Source organism: Notolabrus celidotus, chromosome 24, assembly GCF_009762535.1.
Source record: "Notolabrus celidotus isolate fNotCel1 chromosome 24, fNotCel1.pri, whole genome shotgun sequence".
Lineage (NCBI taxonomy): Eukaryota > Metazoa > Chordata > Actinopteri > Labriformes > Labridae > Notolabrus > Notolabrus celidotus.
The window spans coordinates 11,365,502-11,381,832 of NC_048295.1; positions in this window are offsets into that span (position 1 = coordinate 11,365,502).

A 16,331-nucleotide genomic window follows, 5' to 3' on the forward strand; every position below is an offset into this window, starting at 1 on the left:
GGGGTGATTTGACAGTTTGAGCTCTTTAACGTATGATGGGGCATGACGGTTAGGACCAGTCTAAGCTTATAGCAGCATAACTAGTTTCAAGCCTTCTCTTAAAAGTAGAGAGGGTGTCTGCCTCCTGGACCCTGACTGGTAGATGATTCCAAAGGAGAGGGGCCTGATAACTGAAGCCTCTACCTCCCATACTACTTTCAGAGACTTTAGGTATGATGAGCAGGCCTGCATGTTTTATTATAAAGAGCTCAGAAGAAGGTTTTTAAATATATTCTGGATTTCATGGGGAGAAAGTTCTAAAGAAGCTAACATGGGAGAAATATAATATCAATGTATTATTTATTACAAAGACAGTTGGTACTTTTTGACAGCCCTAGCTGCTGTTTTGTGTTGTAGTTAATGGAGATGTTTGGGAATATACACTTATTTTAGACATTTCAATGTTAGGCCACCCAAGGTATGAAAGTCCAGACCCTGCTGTCATTATGTTAACACAGAAAATGTGAAACCTGCTTTCAAGACAGAGAATGAATTTGTTTGTGAGGACATAAAAGGTTTACAAACTGTTGCTATCACCCACGTTTCCCCTTTCCTCTCTCATTAATCCGTGTCAACCCAATCTCCCAAAAACATAATAGATTCAAAGCCTCGGCGAAAACCTGCGTGAAAAATCAATACCAGAATATTTGCGAAAGGCCATAACATTTATCGACCAGAGCATCCGAAACACTTCCCAAGGTGAGACAAAATCCCCGCCTCAAATGTTTCTTGTGAAAAATAACGACTCAGAGGTGAAGATCTTTGAAGTACTCATCCACTCTATACCCTGTGTTGATTAAGAGAGCTTTCTTGTGAAGCTGACCTTCTCAACAAGCACACAGATCAAATGTTTGCACTTGTTTTCCTAAGGTGAAAAAGAATCCTGCGGGGCATTCTGCAAGAAAATGCTATGTGTATGGATTAGTCCCCGGAGGCATTCACAGGTAAAAGCTCCAGCATTAACACATGTCAAACAACACCGCCTTAGGAATGCAGTGGATTGCTAATTGAATAGAGTGAAAAGGTGCTTTCTGTATTCCTGCGATGCTCTCTGTGAAAAGGAAAGTCCTGTACTTGTGTAATGCAACCTGACCTTCGACTCACACTTAGCATTGTTAGCTTTAAACGCTCAGAAAGGTGTTAAGGTCAGCGGGGGGGGGATCTGTAAACAGTTCAAGGGATCTGTCTTCAAAAGATGTTCCTCCCGGTTGCACACTCATTATTTCTCTGAAAGCGCGCCGTCAACAGTGAACTCCGTGCTCCCGGTGAGTCACCGCTGGGCACGGGGGGGGTTTTTTGGAAGACGTATGGACGCAATGACACAGTGATAATGAATCAGTATGAGAGCTGGGTACATTAGTGCATTGAATTTGTTGAGCGGCTACAGCCCTTGAGCTAGATTAAGAAGAGATTGTGATTGAGTGGGGGAGTTTTACCATGTTTGATTGTTCTGGGATGGGTGCGTTCGCAGGGACTGGGAAGAACAATTGGTTGCAACCAATTTGATGGAGGTCAAACTGAAGGTGGACAGTGAGGTTTGTTACTAGCATTGCAACTAGCAATCAAGGCTGCTGTAGAGTGATTGGAAGCCAGTGGAAGGGCCTTGTGACAAATTCAGCCAAGGGCCCCAATTGGTGTGGGAGGGCCCTCAAAGAAATGGAATGCAAAAACAATGTTCTATAAATGTTCTGTTAATGTTTCAGAGAAGGTTGCTGGAAGTTGTCTTTGTGTTCGCAGAATGTTCTTAAAGCTGCTGTGAGGAATTTTTGGATTCATGTCAATTTTGGCGCCCCCTTGTGGACAGAGTGATACCTCTTATCACTTCAACAAAAAACTCACCCTGCTGTCTTTTAACAGCCACAATTATCACAATTATTATTGTTTCTCAGCTGCTGAAAATCTCCTCATAGTGCCTTTTAAGTAACATTCTCTAAAAACATTCAGAAAATGCTAAGTGACAATGTTACGCCCCTAATGTTCTTGAAACATTCTCAGCCGCAAGTTTTCTTTATGTTCACAATTTGTTCTCAGATAACGTACTCTAAAAACACTCAATAATCTGTGACCTAAAGAATGTTATCAAAACATCCTTTGAATGTTAAAGACAAAATGTTCTTCTGACATTAATAGTTAACAAAAAGGAACATTATTCAAACTGATAAACATCCTTAAGATGTTCTTTCATTATTACACTCATAACTTTGTTACCGAACTACTATTATCAAAACATCATCTGAAAAAATGTTCTTCTTTAATAAATAATCAACAAAAAAGGAACATTATTTAAATCCTTCCACATCCTTAGGATGTTCTTTAAATGTCACACTCAGAACCTTGTCTGTTACCTAAAGAATGTTATCAAAACATCATCTGAATGTTAAAGACAAAATGTTCATACTTCATTGATAGTTAGCAAAAAAGGAACATTATTTAAATTGATAAACATCCTTAAGATGTTCTTTAAATGTCACACTCAGAACACTGTCTGTTACCTAAAGAACATTATCAAAACATCTTCTGAATGTTAAAGTTAAAATGTTCTTCTTTCATTAAAAGTTAACAAAAAGGAACATTATTTCAATTGATAAACATCCTTTGAATAGTACACTTAAAACCTTGTCTGTTACCTCAAGAATATTGTCAAAACATCATCTTAAATTTGAAGACAAAATGTTCTTCTTTCATCAATAGTTACTCATTATCTTCACTGATGTTTCCTATTTGGAATTGTAGGGGGGAGCTTATCCCAGCTGTCATTGGACAAGAGGCTTGAGGGATCCAAACCAGGAAGCTTTGCAGCCAACAGATGACTTCATTCAGATTCATCAAGAATCTGTCACCACAAGAGAGAGAAGGAACACTCTGCACAGGCTTACACCAAACTTTCACCTCAGGAATCAAATAACAGAAATCCTGTCTGTACGATTTCAACAGAGGCACAGTCGTTTTAATTTAAGGGGTCCTTAATGTTAATTTATATCCAAAGGAAAACTAATTAAAGGTTTCAAAAGTTCATTTAATTAATTAAGGGATGCTAGTTGCTACAAATATTTAATGAGCCAGGATAGATATATAAAGTTCTTTGTTACAACTAATCAGGTTACCAAGATAAGACTGCTCCTCTTTCCCCAAAAAACAAGCATTTTTCTGTTACTTTGCTCAATTCATCCTCCGTTTTCATCAAGAATGGCTGACCCAGAGGTTTTGTTTGGGAGCCTTTACAAGCTTTTACCCCCGGCCCATTCTCATTCCCAAGGCATCAAACACCAGCTATTTGACATGGCCCTTGGTGCCTCCATGCCTTCACCAGTTCACTGTAACATAAACCCTGAGTCAGCGATATTAGCCGCTCAAAGAAAGTTTCCCTCTCATCCATCAAGTCGCTTTTGTTGCTCTAACTTGAGAGAGACTTTTGATGTTACGCATGTTTAGACGGGAGGGGAACAGAAAGTATGGAGTGGGTGTGAATGAGAATGAGGCATCAAAACTGGGCGGCGAAGCGTTGATGTATGAGAACAGGCTTTGAGCACATGGTTTGTGCTCAGTCACTGGGTTAGCATAACCCCCATAGTGCTACTTGAATTAGCATTTGGTCTATTGCAATCTTAACCTTGGTAGCTTAACGTCATAGCGGCGTGACTCATGGTTCAGTCGCAAATGTGACGTCACGGTGAAGAGACACAGTAAAGGAGATGGTGGTGAGGGGTTGACCTTCCTATTGACAGATTGACACTGGCAACCAGAAACACCCCATAAGAACTCCCATTGGGGGAATGGCTTGACCCAGTGGTCCACACGAGCGGTCAGAATGAAAAAAGGCCCAAACATGGGGAAAGCCTGAGGAACATTCACTGACTTCTCTGAGCTGTCGACCAGACTAAATCTCCCCGGCCCACACTTCTTCCGATTCCTTCAAATCAGACACTTTATTAAAACAAAGTATCCTCATTTTCCCAACCACCCACCTGGGTCCCCAATTGACTCTTTCCTCACCTTTGACCCCACTCAAAAACGCTCCATTTCTTTATTATACAGCGCCATTGACTCCCTTAACCCCGACCCCACAACCAAACTGAAACTGACATGGGAGCAGGAACTTGGCATTACTGTACCTGATGACCAATGGGAGCAAAGCCTTGCTCTTGTCCATTCAGCTTCACTGTGTGCCAGACACGGTCTCTTGCAGTGTAAGGTTATACTCAGAGCACACTACACAAATGCTCGACTGGCTAAAATCTACCCGGACACTGATGACACTTGTAACAGATGCAAGAATTCACCTGCTAACCACTCCCATATGTTCTGGTCCTGCCCACAACTACAAGGATTTTGGAGTCAAATTTTTGGTACACAGTGTTTCACACAGTCTTTCTCCCTGACCCACTCACTGTCCTATTTGGTGTCCCACCTTCTGGAGTGCCCAACCTCTCAGCGGCCCAACGGCATGTCTTAGCCTTTACAACCCTACTAGCTAGACGCCTCATCCTGTTCAGGTGGAAGCACACGCTCCCTCCTTCCCATAACAGCTGGCTCAGGGAGCTCCTCAGTCATATCCAACTTGAGAAGATCCGATTCTCACTTGCAGGATCAAGGAATTCTTTTGACAAGACCTGGAAGCCCTTCACCGAATACCTAGACAAAACAACTGTTCATCCAGATGAAGCTTAGTTGCCCCCCCTCCCCCCCCCCCCCTCTCTCTCTCTTCCCTTCTCTCCCCTTTTCTCTCCTTTTTTGTTTTTGCTGTCTTATGTAAGTATTGTGAGGTTTTGGGTGGGTGGGACTGGGGTTATGGTCTTGAATAGGCCAGTAAAATTGTTGTAATATGTTGCATTGAAATGCGGTCATTGTGCACACTCTTTGTACCTATTTTTTTTTTTATATACTGTCAAGCTTATATGCACTGTACTACCAAAATCAATAAAAAGAATTGTGAAAGAAAGAAAGAAAGCCTGAGGAACGCCCCCTAAGGTATGTTTCACACCCTTTGTCTGCTGCAAGTATCGACACTGGGACAGGGTTGTGTGTCCAGGCGGGAGGTTTTAAGAGGTCTAGACATCACAGTTTAAAACACAGAAGGACCTGGTATCCTGGTGAGAAAGCAGGAGATGGTACACTACACACAAAGGAACCAAAATTACCATTACACCGGCTAGCCTTTACACTGTGTTGGCTCTTATTGCAAGGCAAATCATGCTGGAGGAGTTGACAATGGAAGCCAGGTATTCTACCTGAGTATGACCTGAGTTTGGCCACCCAAGTCAAAAAAAAAAAAAGTCTGGTTCCACCCCTGCTTCTTAAGGATGCAACTGTACAAAGATATCCAATGATATTTGCTTCACCAGTCAGTGGTCATAAGGTTGTGGCTGATTGGTCTGTCCAGTTTTCATTAAGCCAAATTCATTAAGGGATACTTTCGGGGCATTTCAGTGGAGTTGAAGTTTATTAAAAAGCAATACTAAGCTCCCTCACATGTATTATTTAGCATAATTTAGCCCCCTGTAATGATTGATTGCACCCCCGCTCAGCACTTTCTCTCATGCAGGGGATGGCACCAATACTTTTATCCCTAAATTGGATTTGTTTCAAAGTAAAACCTGTGCTGGATGTGTGCAGGCGACATTGGCAGAATACCTCCGCGCTCGCTGCCAATCCCTCCCCTCTCCCGAAGTCTGCAGTGGCATTTAGTCATCACCAAGAGTGCCTGCTTGTTGTTAGCACTTACACTAAGCACATTTTACCTGCTTATCTTATTACCCAGGTGTCAGCTGGAAAGCATGTTGTAATTGAGGGGAGTCACCTGCCAGTTGAGGTGTTCGCATTCAGTCGCTTAATTGCATTGTTCTCATTGGACTGGGGAGTTCCAATGAAGAAGAGAACATGACAGGACTGTAATCAGAACATGTAGCTCTGATAAAAGAGAGAGGTGTGATTACAAATGAGACAAGGTGTCATATTAACAAATTAATTACAACACAGAATGAGACTCGTTCCCTTTCATACACAAATCACCTTTTCCTTTCATGCTTCTCGGAGCGTTTTACCGTCCTCATCAATCAAAGTGTCCCAGAAACACAAAAAAGATGGAGCTCGATGTCTAAAATGGGAAGTATGTGAGCTGTGATGAAGAGGTGCTGGGGCAGGTGTGAGTAGCACACTTGGGAGTGGGTGGAGAAAGGATGCAGAGAAGTGACCTAAACTTGTGGTCCAAGATGAGCATCAACATCCTGTGAAACGTTGCCTTGGATTTTGGACCTAAGTGTGTGTCTCTGTCCATGGTGCTGAATCCTGAGCAGTGCCATCTATGGTTTAACTGTTGTTTTGAGATCCTGTGTGTAACATAAGAGGTGCATGTTTCTATCTTTTGTACCAAAAATGAAGTGTGTCTCTGTCCAGGGTGCTGAATCCTGAGCTGTGTTATGCTATCTATGGTTTAACTGTTCATTTGAGATACTGTGTGTAACATGAGAGGTGCATGTTTCTATCTTTTGTACCAAAAATAAAGTGTGTCTCTGTCCATGGTGCTGAATCCTGAGCTGTGTTATGCTATCTATGGTTTAACTGTTGATTTGAGATCCTGTGTGTAACATAAGAAGTGAATGTTTCTATCTGTGGTACCAAAAATAAAGTGTGTCTCTGTCCAGGGTGCTGAATCCTGAGCTGTGTTATGCTATCTATGGTTTAACTGTTCATTTGAGATACTGTGTGTAACATGAGAGGTGCATGTTTCTATCTTTTGTACCAAAAATGAAGTGTGTCTCTGTCCAGGGTGCTGAATCCTGAGCTGTGTTATGCTATCTATGGTTTAACCGTTGTTTTGAGATCCTGTGTGTAACATAAGAAGTGAATGTTTCTATCTGTGGTACCAAAAATAAAGTGTGTCTCTGTCCAGGGTGCTGAATCCTGAGTTGTGATGTGCTATCTATGGTTTAACCATTGTTTTAAGGTCCTGTGTGTAACATAAGAGGTGCATGTTTCTATCTTTTGTACCAAAAATGAAGTGTGTCTCTGTCCAGGGTGCTGAATCCTGAGCTGTGTTATGCTATCTATGGTTTAACCGTTGTTTTGAGATCCTGTGTGTAACATAAGAAGTGAATGTTTCTATCTGTGGTACCAAAAATGAAGTGTGTCTCTGTCCATGGTGCTGAATCCTGAGTTGTGATGTGCCATCTATGGTTCAACCATAGCTTTGAGGTTCTGTGTGTAACATAGGAGGTGTATCTAACTATGCATAATGCAAAAATGAAGTGTGTGTCTCTGTCCATGGTGCTGAATCCTGTGCCATCTATGGTTTAACAGTTATTTTGGAGGTCCTATGTGTAACATAAGAGGTGCATGTTTCTATCTTTTGTACCAAAAATGAAGTGTGTCTCTGTCCAGGGTGCTGAATCCTGAGCTGTGTTATGCTATCTATGGTTTAACTGTTGATTTGAGATCCTGTGTGTAACATAAGAGGTGCATGTTTCTATCTTTTGTACCAAAAATGAAGTGTGTCTCTGTCCAGGGTGCTGAATCCTGAGTTGTGATGTGCTATCTATGGTTTAACCATTGTTTTGAGGTCCTGTGTGTAACATAAGAGGTGCATGTTTCTATCTTTTGTACCAAAATTAAAGTGTGTCTCTGTCCATGGTGCTGAATCCTGAGTTGTGATGTGCTATCTATGGTTGTTTTGAGGTCCTGTGTGTAACATAAGAGGTGCATGTTTCTATCTTTTGTACCAAAAATAAAGTGTGTCTCTGTCCATGGTGCTGAATCCTGAGCTGTGTTATGCTATCTATGGTTTAACCGTTGTTTTGAGATCCTGTGTGTAACATAAGAAGTGAATGTTTCTATCTGTGGTACCAAAAATGAAGTGTGTCTCTGTCCATGGTGCTGAATCCTGAGTTGTGATGTGCTATCTATGGTTCAACCATAGCTTTGAGGTTCTGTGTGTAACATAAGAGGTGTATGTAACTATGCATAATGCAAAAATGAAGTGTGTGTCTCTGTCCATGGTGCTGAATCCTGATCTATGAGCTGCTATCTATGATTTAACCTTTGTTCTGAGGTCCTGTGTGTACCATATGAGGTGTATGTTTCTATGTATGGTGCCAAATATTAGGTGTGTGTCTCTGTCCATGGTGCTGAATCCTGAGCTGGGATATGCTATCTATGGTTTAACTGTTATTTTGAGGTCCTGTGTGTAACACAAGACGTTTTTGTAACTATGCATGATGCCAAAATAAAAGTGTGTGTCTCTGTCCATGGTGCTGAATCCTGAGCTGGGATATGCTAGCTATGGTTGAACTGTTGTTTTGAGGTCCTGTGTGTAACATAAGAGGTGCATGTTTCTATGTATGATGCCAAATATTAAGTGTGTGTCACTGTCCATGGTGCTGAATCCTGAGCTGGTATATGCTGTCTATGGTTTATATGTTGTTTTAAGGTCCTATGCGTAACATAAGAGGTGTATGTTTCTATCTATGGTACCAAAATGAAAGTGTGTGTCTCTGTCCATGGTGCTGAATCTTGAACTGTGAGATGCCATCTAAGGTTTTCTGTTGTTTTAAGGTCCTGTGTGTAACATAAGAGGTGTATATTGTTATTAATGTTACCAACAAAAAAAAGTGTGTGTCTCTGTCCATGGTGCTGAATCCTGAGCTGGGATATGCTATCTATGGTTTGACTGTTGTTTTGAGGTCCTGTTTGTAACATAAGATGTTTTTGAAACTATCTGTGATGCCAAAATAAAAGTGTGTGTCTCTGTCCATGGTGCTGAATCCTGAGCTGGTATATGCTGTCTATGGTTTATATGTTGTTTTGAGGTCCTGTTTGTAACATAAGATGTTTTTGAAACTATCTTTGATGCCAAAATTAAAGTGTGTGTCTCTGTCCATGGTGCTGAATCCTGAGCTGGGATATGCTATCTATGGTTTGACTGTTGTTTTGAGGTCCTGTTTGTAACATAAGATGTTTTTGAAACTATCTGTGATGCCAAAATAAAAGTGTGTGTCTCTGTCCATGGTGCTGAATCCTGAGCTGGGATATGCTGTCTATGGTTTATATGTTGATTTGAGGTCCTCCATGTAACATAAGACATATTTGTAACTATCCATGTTACCAAAATAAGTGTGTGTCAATGTCATTGTAACACCCTCACAGTTTGGGAATTGGTACTCCCTATAGTCTCTATACAACCTGGATGTACCCCTTCTAAGCTTCCAAAGTAATCGCCATAATGAGAATTGTGACCCAATCATGAAGTTCTGCTTCATCCCACTCTTTAATTACCATGTCTAAGGACTGGGCAGGGTTCTTCACAAGAACACGTGTTTTATGTGTCTGTATATGATGAGCTGTGGGAGTGTAAGAGGCATTATGTGTGTTACCTTGACTCAGATTGCGTGAGGTGGACTAAGTAGGACACGTGAAAGGAGTCTTATGATGCAAAGGGTTACTCATGTGGACGTTGTGTTTCTATACTGTAACCATGTGAGATCCTCCTCAATCATTCATATCTTCTCTAAGTGTTAGTCCAATTACAGATCTGTTTCTTTCCTCACGTGGTCTCTCATCACCTGGATGTAATCGCTGTCTGGTCCATCAAGCAATGCCAAAGCCTCCCAAATCTCCATGTTTTTTATCAATATTTTGTTCCCCTCCTTGTTGCTAAGCATCCATGCTGTGGCATTTGAACATCCCGGCCCCCTCCCCTCACTGTGTCAGAGGAAATATTCATCAAAAGCACACTTCCATTCCAGGGCAGCCTGGGCGATGTTTTTAGAAACCTGATTTGAATTATTTAATATTTATTTGGGATGAGTTTTGTACAGTGGAATGTGCCCCCCGAGGAGGAAATGCGATATTCTTTACTTTAACTTTTAGAAATTCAATCTGGCGGGAGAACAGAGCATCTCTTTAAAAATTACTCCCATCTTTTATTTATTCCCTGCAAGACAATAATGCTTTATTATCTTAAAGCACTCTTATGTATTCTTACTTATACTCTCTGCAGGCTTTCTTGTCCTACCTAAAGTCTCTAAAGTAGTATGGGAGGTAGAGCCTACAGCCATAAGGCCCCTCTCCTTTGGAATCATCTGCCAGTCAGGCTTCATGAGACAGATTCCCTCTAAGGGTAGGATTAAAATGTTCCCTTTTTGATTAAGCTTACAGTTAGAGCTGTATCAGGCTTGAGCTAGAACGTAGTTATGCCGCTATAGGCTTGGACTGGTCTTAAGGGTCATGCACCATTATATCTTAAAGAGCTCATAGTGCCCTAATTCCCCCTGTAGAGCTCTTCACCCCCAACATGCAGTCCTGCACCACCTACCAAAATTGTCTAAAAGTAGTATGGGAGGTAGAGCCTTCAGTTATTGGAATCATCTACCAGTCAGGGTCCGGGAGGCAGACACCCTCTCTACTTTTAAAAGTAGGCTTGAAACTAGTTATGCTGCTATAAGCTTAGGCTGGTCGTAATCGTCATGCCCCATCATACGTTAAAGAGCTCTAACTGTCAAATTACCCCTTGGGAATACTCCGATCCCAGCATGTAGGCTTGCTTATCCTACCTAAAGTCTCTAAAAGTAGTATGGGAGGTAGAGCCTTCAGTTATCAGGCCCTTCTCGTTTTGAATCATCTCACAGTCAGGGTTAAGGAGCTTCAAACTTTCCTTTCTGATAAAAGCTTATAGTTTGAGATATGATGGCACACAACAATTAAGACCAGTCCAAGCCTATAGCGGCATAACTACATAATGGCCCAAGCGAGTTCCAAGAGTTCAGTGTCCTTTTTCCCCTGTAGAGCACTACACTCCAAACATGCAGGCCTGCACCTCTCCTTTGGAATCATCTGTAGGTCAAGGCTCAGGAGGCAGACACCTTCCAGCATGCAGGCCTGCTCGTCGTACCTAAAGTCTCTAAAGTAGTATGGGAGGTAGAGCCTTTAGTTATCAGGCCCCTTTCCTTTGGAATCATCTACCAGTCAGGGTCCGGGAGGCAGACACCCTCTCTACTTTTAAGAGTAGGCTTCAAACTTTCCTTTTTGATAAAGCTTATAGTTAGAGCTGGATCAGGCTTGGACCAGCTCTTAGTTATGCTGCTATAGGCTTGGACTGGACTGAAGAGCTCATGTTGTCAAATTACCCCTTGAGAACACTCCACTACTAGCATGCAGGTTTGCTCATCGTACCTAAAATCTCAAACGTAGTATGGGAGGTAGAGCCTTCAGTTATCAGGCCCCTCTGCTTTGGAATCATCTACCAGTCAGGGTCCGGGAGGCAGACACCCTCTGTACTTTTAAGAGTAGGCTTCAAACTTTCCCTTTCGATTAAGCTTACAGTTAGAGCTGGATCAGGCTTGAGCCAGAATGTAGTTATGCCGCTATAGGCTTGGACTGGTCTTAAGGGTCATGCACCATTATATCTTAAAGAGCTCATGTTGTCAAATTACCCCTTGAGAACACTCCACTACTAGCATGCAGGTTTGCTCATCGTACCTATAATCTCAAACGTAGTATGGGAGGTAGAGCCTTCAGTTATCAGGCCCCTCTACTTTGGAATCTTCTACCAGTCAAGGTCCGGGAGGCAGACACCCTCTCTACTTTTAAGAGTAGGCTTCAAACTTTCCTTTTTGATAAAGCTTATAGTTAGAGCTGGATCAGGCTTGGACCAGGTCTTAATTATGCTGCGACTGGCTTAGACTGACAGGGGAACTGACACACCAAGCTCAGTTTTTGGTTAGTAGACAGACTGGGGTCAGTGGTTTAAAAGACTGAACATAGCAGGAGTCTAACATTTCCCTTCTTAATCTTGCACCACAAAACACTGACTCTATATTGTACAAGTTGACACCCACATGGCTTGAGCTGCACAGAACAAGTTCTCCTCTGTTCTTGTCGACAGCCCCAAACTTTTCTCACTGTGCTGTTTCAAGGTTTCCAAAAATGTCCATGTACACACAAGCCTGCCTGACATATAGCGAGCGATATCCACTTCCTGAACTGAAGAGAAAGCAAACAAAACTTCTCACACAGGATCATTTCTAGAAATACCCATCATACACTGCTTTATGTAAGCCGTTACAGCCACAAGGTCAGCGCCAGGCGAGTTTAAAAAAAAGCAGCTCCGTGCTTGTAGGTGTGCAGACTGAGACCTCCCAGGACGGTGCTTTCATTTATCCACCTTCAAAAGACAGGCCACCGTTGAGACGCTGCTGATTGCTGTGCAGGTTTGTATGTGCAGAGGGTGCACATGGGAACCGCGGCGCACACAGTGGGTAGCTCGCAATGATTTCACAGTGAGGCCATTACTTTGGTGCCTGTGATGTATCAACCAGGAATTCATTCTCTCTCTCCCTCACACACACACGAACGAGAACTCACGCAAAAGCAAGCGTCCCCGTCGTCCATCTCAACCTGACACCCCGGAACACTGATGTTTTCCTTTGGTGCCGACGGCATGGGGTGTATTTCCCTGACTGATAGCGTTCACTCGTCTCTCATCGTTCTCTCCCTCTTCCTTCACTTCATCAACTTCCCTCCCCCTGTCTCTCTTTATCCATCTCTGTCAAGCTTGATCACTCTATCCCCCTCTCTCCCCGTCGGTGTTTAATTCTTCGTTGTTGCTGCTGTAGGAGACTTGTGTTCACCGTGAAGGCGATGTAGAAACACAGAAAATGACTGATAAGCTATCGCTAAGTGTCGGGGTCTTTTCTTCAAGAGCTAAGTGAAAGCTTCCTCTCCTTTGTAGACCTTCAGCAGAGAGAAACACTGCAGCAGCTGCATAGAAATGCAGTTCTCTACCTTAAAAAACCCTGTATGGGAGGAGGGTCACCACTTTGTAATAGACTGCGTAAGCACATAGTTATGTGATCTCTACATGGGCTCAACGGCGCTTCCAGAAACCGTTGTGTTGCTACAGTCCAAGTTGAGTCATGGGTCCAGGACTCAAACTCAGGAACCTGATTTTTGGGGACCATTTAAGATGGACTGAGGTGAAACTACCTCGTGGTCTTACGAATTCAAATGTGACATTCTTTTTGGAAATCATGGACGCCATGTCATCCGCTCTAAATGTCTAAGTCCTGATGCAGACAGTGCTGGAGTCTGAATCGAGTCACAGGTCGAGGACTCAGGCTCGAGCCCTGATTTTTGGGGGACCAGTTTAAGATAGCCTGAGGTGAAACTACCTTGTGGTGTTACGAATTAAAATTTGACACTCTTTTTGGAAGTCATGGACGCCACATCTTCCACTCTAAATGTCCAAGTCCTAATGCAGTCAATGCTAGAGTCTGAATCCAAGCCTGAGTCATCAGTGTTCACGTCCAAGTCGAGTCACAGGTCCAGGAGTCAGACTCGAGCCCTGATTTTTGGGAACCAATTAAGATGGACAAGGTGACCTTCTTTTTGGAATCATGGATGCCATGTCATCCGCTATATATGTCTAAGTCCTGATGCAGTCAATGCTAGAGTCTGAGTCCAAGCCTGAGTCATCAGTGTTCAAGCCCAAGTCGAGTTATTGATCCAGGACTCAGACTCAGGGCCCTGATTTTTGGGAACCAATTTAGATGGACTGAGGTGACCTTCTTTTTGGACTCATGGATGCCATGTCATCCACTATATATGTCTAAGTCCTGATGCGGACAATGCTAGGGTCTGAGTCATCAGTGCCAAAGTCCAAGTCGAGTTAAGGGCCTAGGACTCAGGATAGACTCAGGTGAAACTACCTTATGGTCTTACTAATTAAAATGTGACAGACATTTAGAACAGAGGAACTGGCGTCCATGATTTCCAAAAAGACTAAGTCCTGATGCAGTTAATGCTAGAGTCTGAATCCAAGCCTGAGTCATCAGTGTTCAAGTCCAAGTCGAGTCACAGGTCCTTGAGTCAGACTCGAGCCTTGACTTTTGGGAACCAATTAAGATGGACTGAGGTGACCTTCTTTTTGGAATCATGGACGCCATGTCCCCTGCTCCAAATGTCTTAGTCCTGATGCAGTCAATGCTAGAGTCTGAGTCCAAGCCTGAGTCATCAGTGTTGAAGTCCAAGTCGAGTCACAGGTCCTTGAGTCAGACTCGACCCTGATTTTTGGGAACCAATTAAGATGAACTGAGGTGACCTTCTTTTTGGACTCATGGATGCCATGTCATCCACTATATATGTCTAAGTCCTGATGCAGACAATGCTAGGGTCTGAGTCATCAGTGCCAAAGTCCAAGTCAAGTTAAGGGCCTAGGACTCAGGATAGACTCAGGTGAAACTACCTTGTGGTCTTACTAATTAAAATGTGACAGACATTTAGAACAGAGGAACTGGCGTCCATGATTTCCAAAAAGACTAAGTCCTGATGCAGTCAATGCTAGAGTCTGAATCCAAGCCTGAGTCATCAGTGTTCAAGTCCAAGTCGAGTCACAGGTCCTTGAGTCAGACTCGAGTCTTGATTTTTGGGAACCAATTAAGATGGACTGAGGTGACCTTCTTTTTGGAATCATGGACGCCATGTCCCCTGCTCCAAATGTCTTAGTCCTGATGCAGTCAATGCTAGAGTCTGAGTCCAAGCCTGAGTCATCAGTGTTCAAGTCCAAGTCGAGTCACAGGTCCTTGAGTCAGACTCAAGCCCTGATTTTTGGGAACCAATTAAGATGAACTGAGGTGACCTTCTTTTTGGAATCATGGACGCCATGTCACCCGCTATATACTGTATGTCTAAGTCCTGATGCGGACAATGCTAGGGTCTAAGTCTAAGCCTGAGTCATCAGTGCTCAAGTCCAATGCAAGATTTTGGGGACCAATTAGGATGGACTGAAGTGAAACTACCTTGTGGTCTCACAAATTAAAATTTGACATTCTTTTTGGAAATCATGGACGCCACATCTTCCGCTCTAAATGTCTAAGTCCTGATGCAGTCAGTGCTAGAGTCTGAGTCCAAGCCTGAGTCATCAGTGTTCAAGTCCAAGTCCAGTCACAGGTCCAGGAGTCAGACTGGAGCCCTGATATTTGGGAACCAATTAAGATGGACTGAGGTGACCTTCTTTTTGGAATCATGGACGCCATGTCACCCGCTATATACTGTATGTCTAAGTCCTGATGCGGACAATGCTAGGGTCTAAGTCTAAGCCTGAGTCATCAGTGCTCAAGTCCAATGCAAGATTTTGGGGACCAATTAGGATGGACTGAAGTGAAACTACCTTGTGGTCTTACAAATTAAAATTTGACACTCTTTTTGGAAATCATGGACGCCACATCTTCCGCTCTAAATGTCTAAGTCCTGATGCAGTCAGTGCTAGAGTCTGAGTCCAAGCCTGAGTCATCAGTGCCAAAGTCCAAGTCCATTTTTTAGACCCCAAAAAACAGGGCTCAGGTCTGAGTCCTGGACCAGAGTCCATTGATCAAGTCGCTGTATTTCACAACTTGGGAGCTAGGAAGAGCTGATCATGCTATCGCCATTACACTCTATAAGTGACAGCTTCAACGACTCAGTATATTGGATTTTGTTTTTCTCCACTAGCCATGTTTCTAATTAAAATCATGATTAAGTTATTTGATTCATCCAACAGAAACAACATACTCAAACCTTTCTCCAGCTCTGCACTGTGAATAGGAATGTTTTTTTATCAGCTGGCGAGGGACAAACTGACTGTGGAATCTGTAAATACAATTAACAGTCGACGTGTGAGAAAAGCTGACTGAATGTTCTAAATATAGCACTCAACCTTGTGAATAGTACATTGTGTTTAACACACATTCCCTATGCATGTGTTAATTCATTCTAGACCCTTTCACATGAAAAATTATGCACCATTTACCAGAACAAGGTCAAAATGTGGTTCCATACTGTTCTTGTGTAGCGTAATGTTAAATTGCTTACTCCCATTGTTCAGTTTAATTACTTCTTCAACATTTGAATGCTTATTTCACAACACATAGGTGTTCGGAAGTCAACAAAATGCTTCAGATGTAATGTTAAAAGACAGAATTTGTTATTTTAACATTTTATTTATCCCTGAAAACTGATGATGCCAAGCAGTGTAAGAGTGGATTTTGTTTTCCTCAGCTATCCTGCTTATAAAGCTCCTTTAAGTAGATCTCCAGGATAATTGGGGCGCACTCCCATCCACAACCCGTCTCTTTGGTAGGGATGGTGTCGGCTGAGCTAATCTTTCATCCCACCGGTCCAGCGTCCAGGCTGGGGGGGGTATAATCCTTTTTGCTGAGAGAGGATTTCTCACAGGAGGTTGTGAAAGCACCTTTATATTCTTGTAGTTTTTTTTTGTTTATGGACCACAAGAAAATGGGAAATAAATAAAAGATGACAAAAGAAAA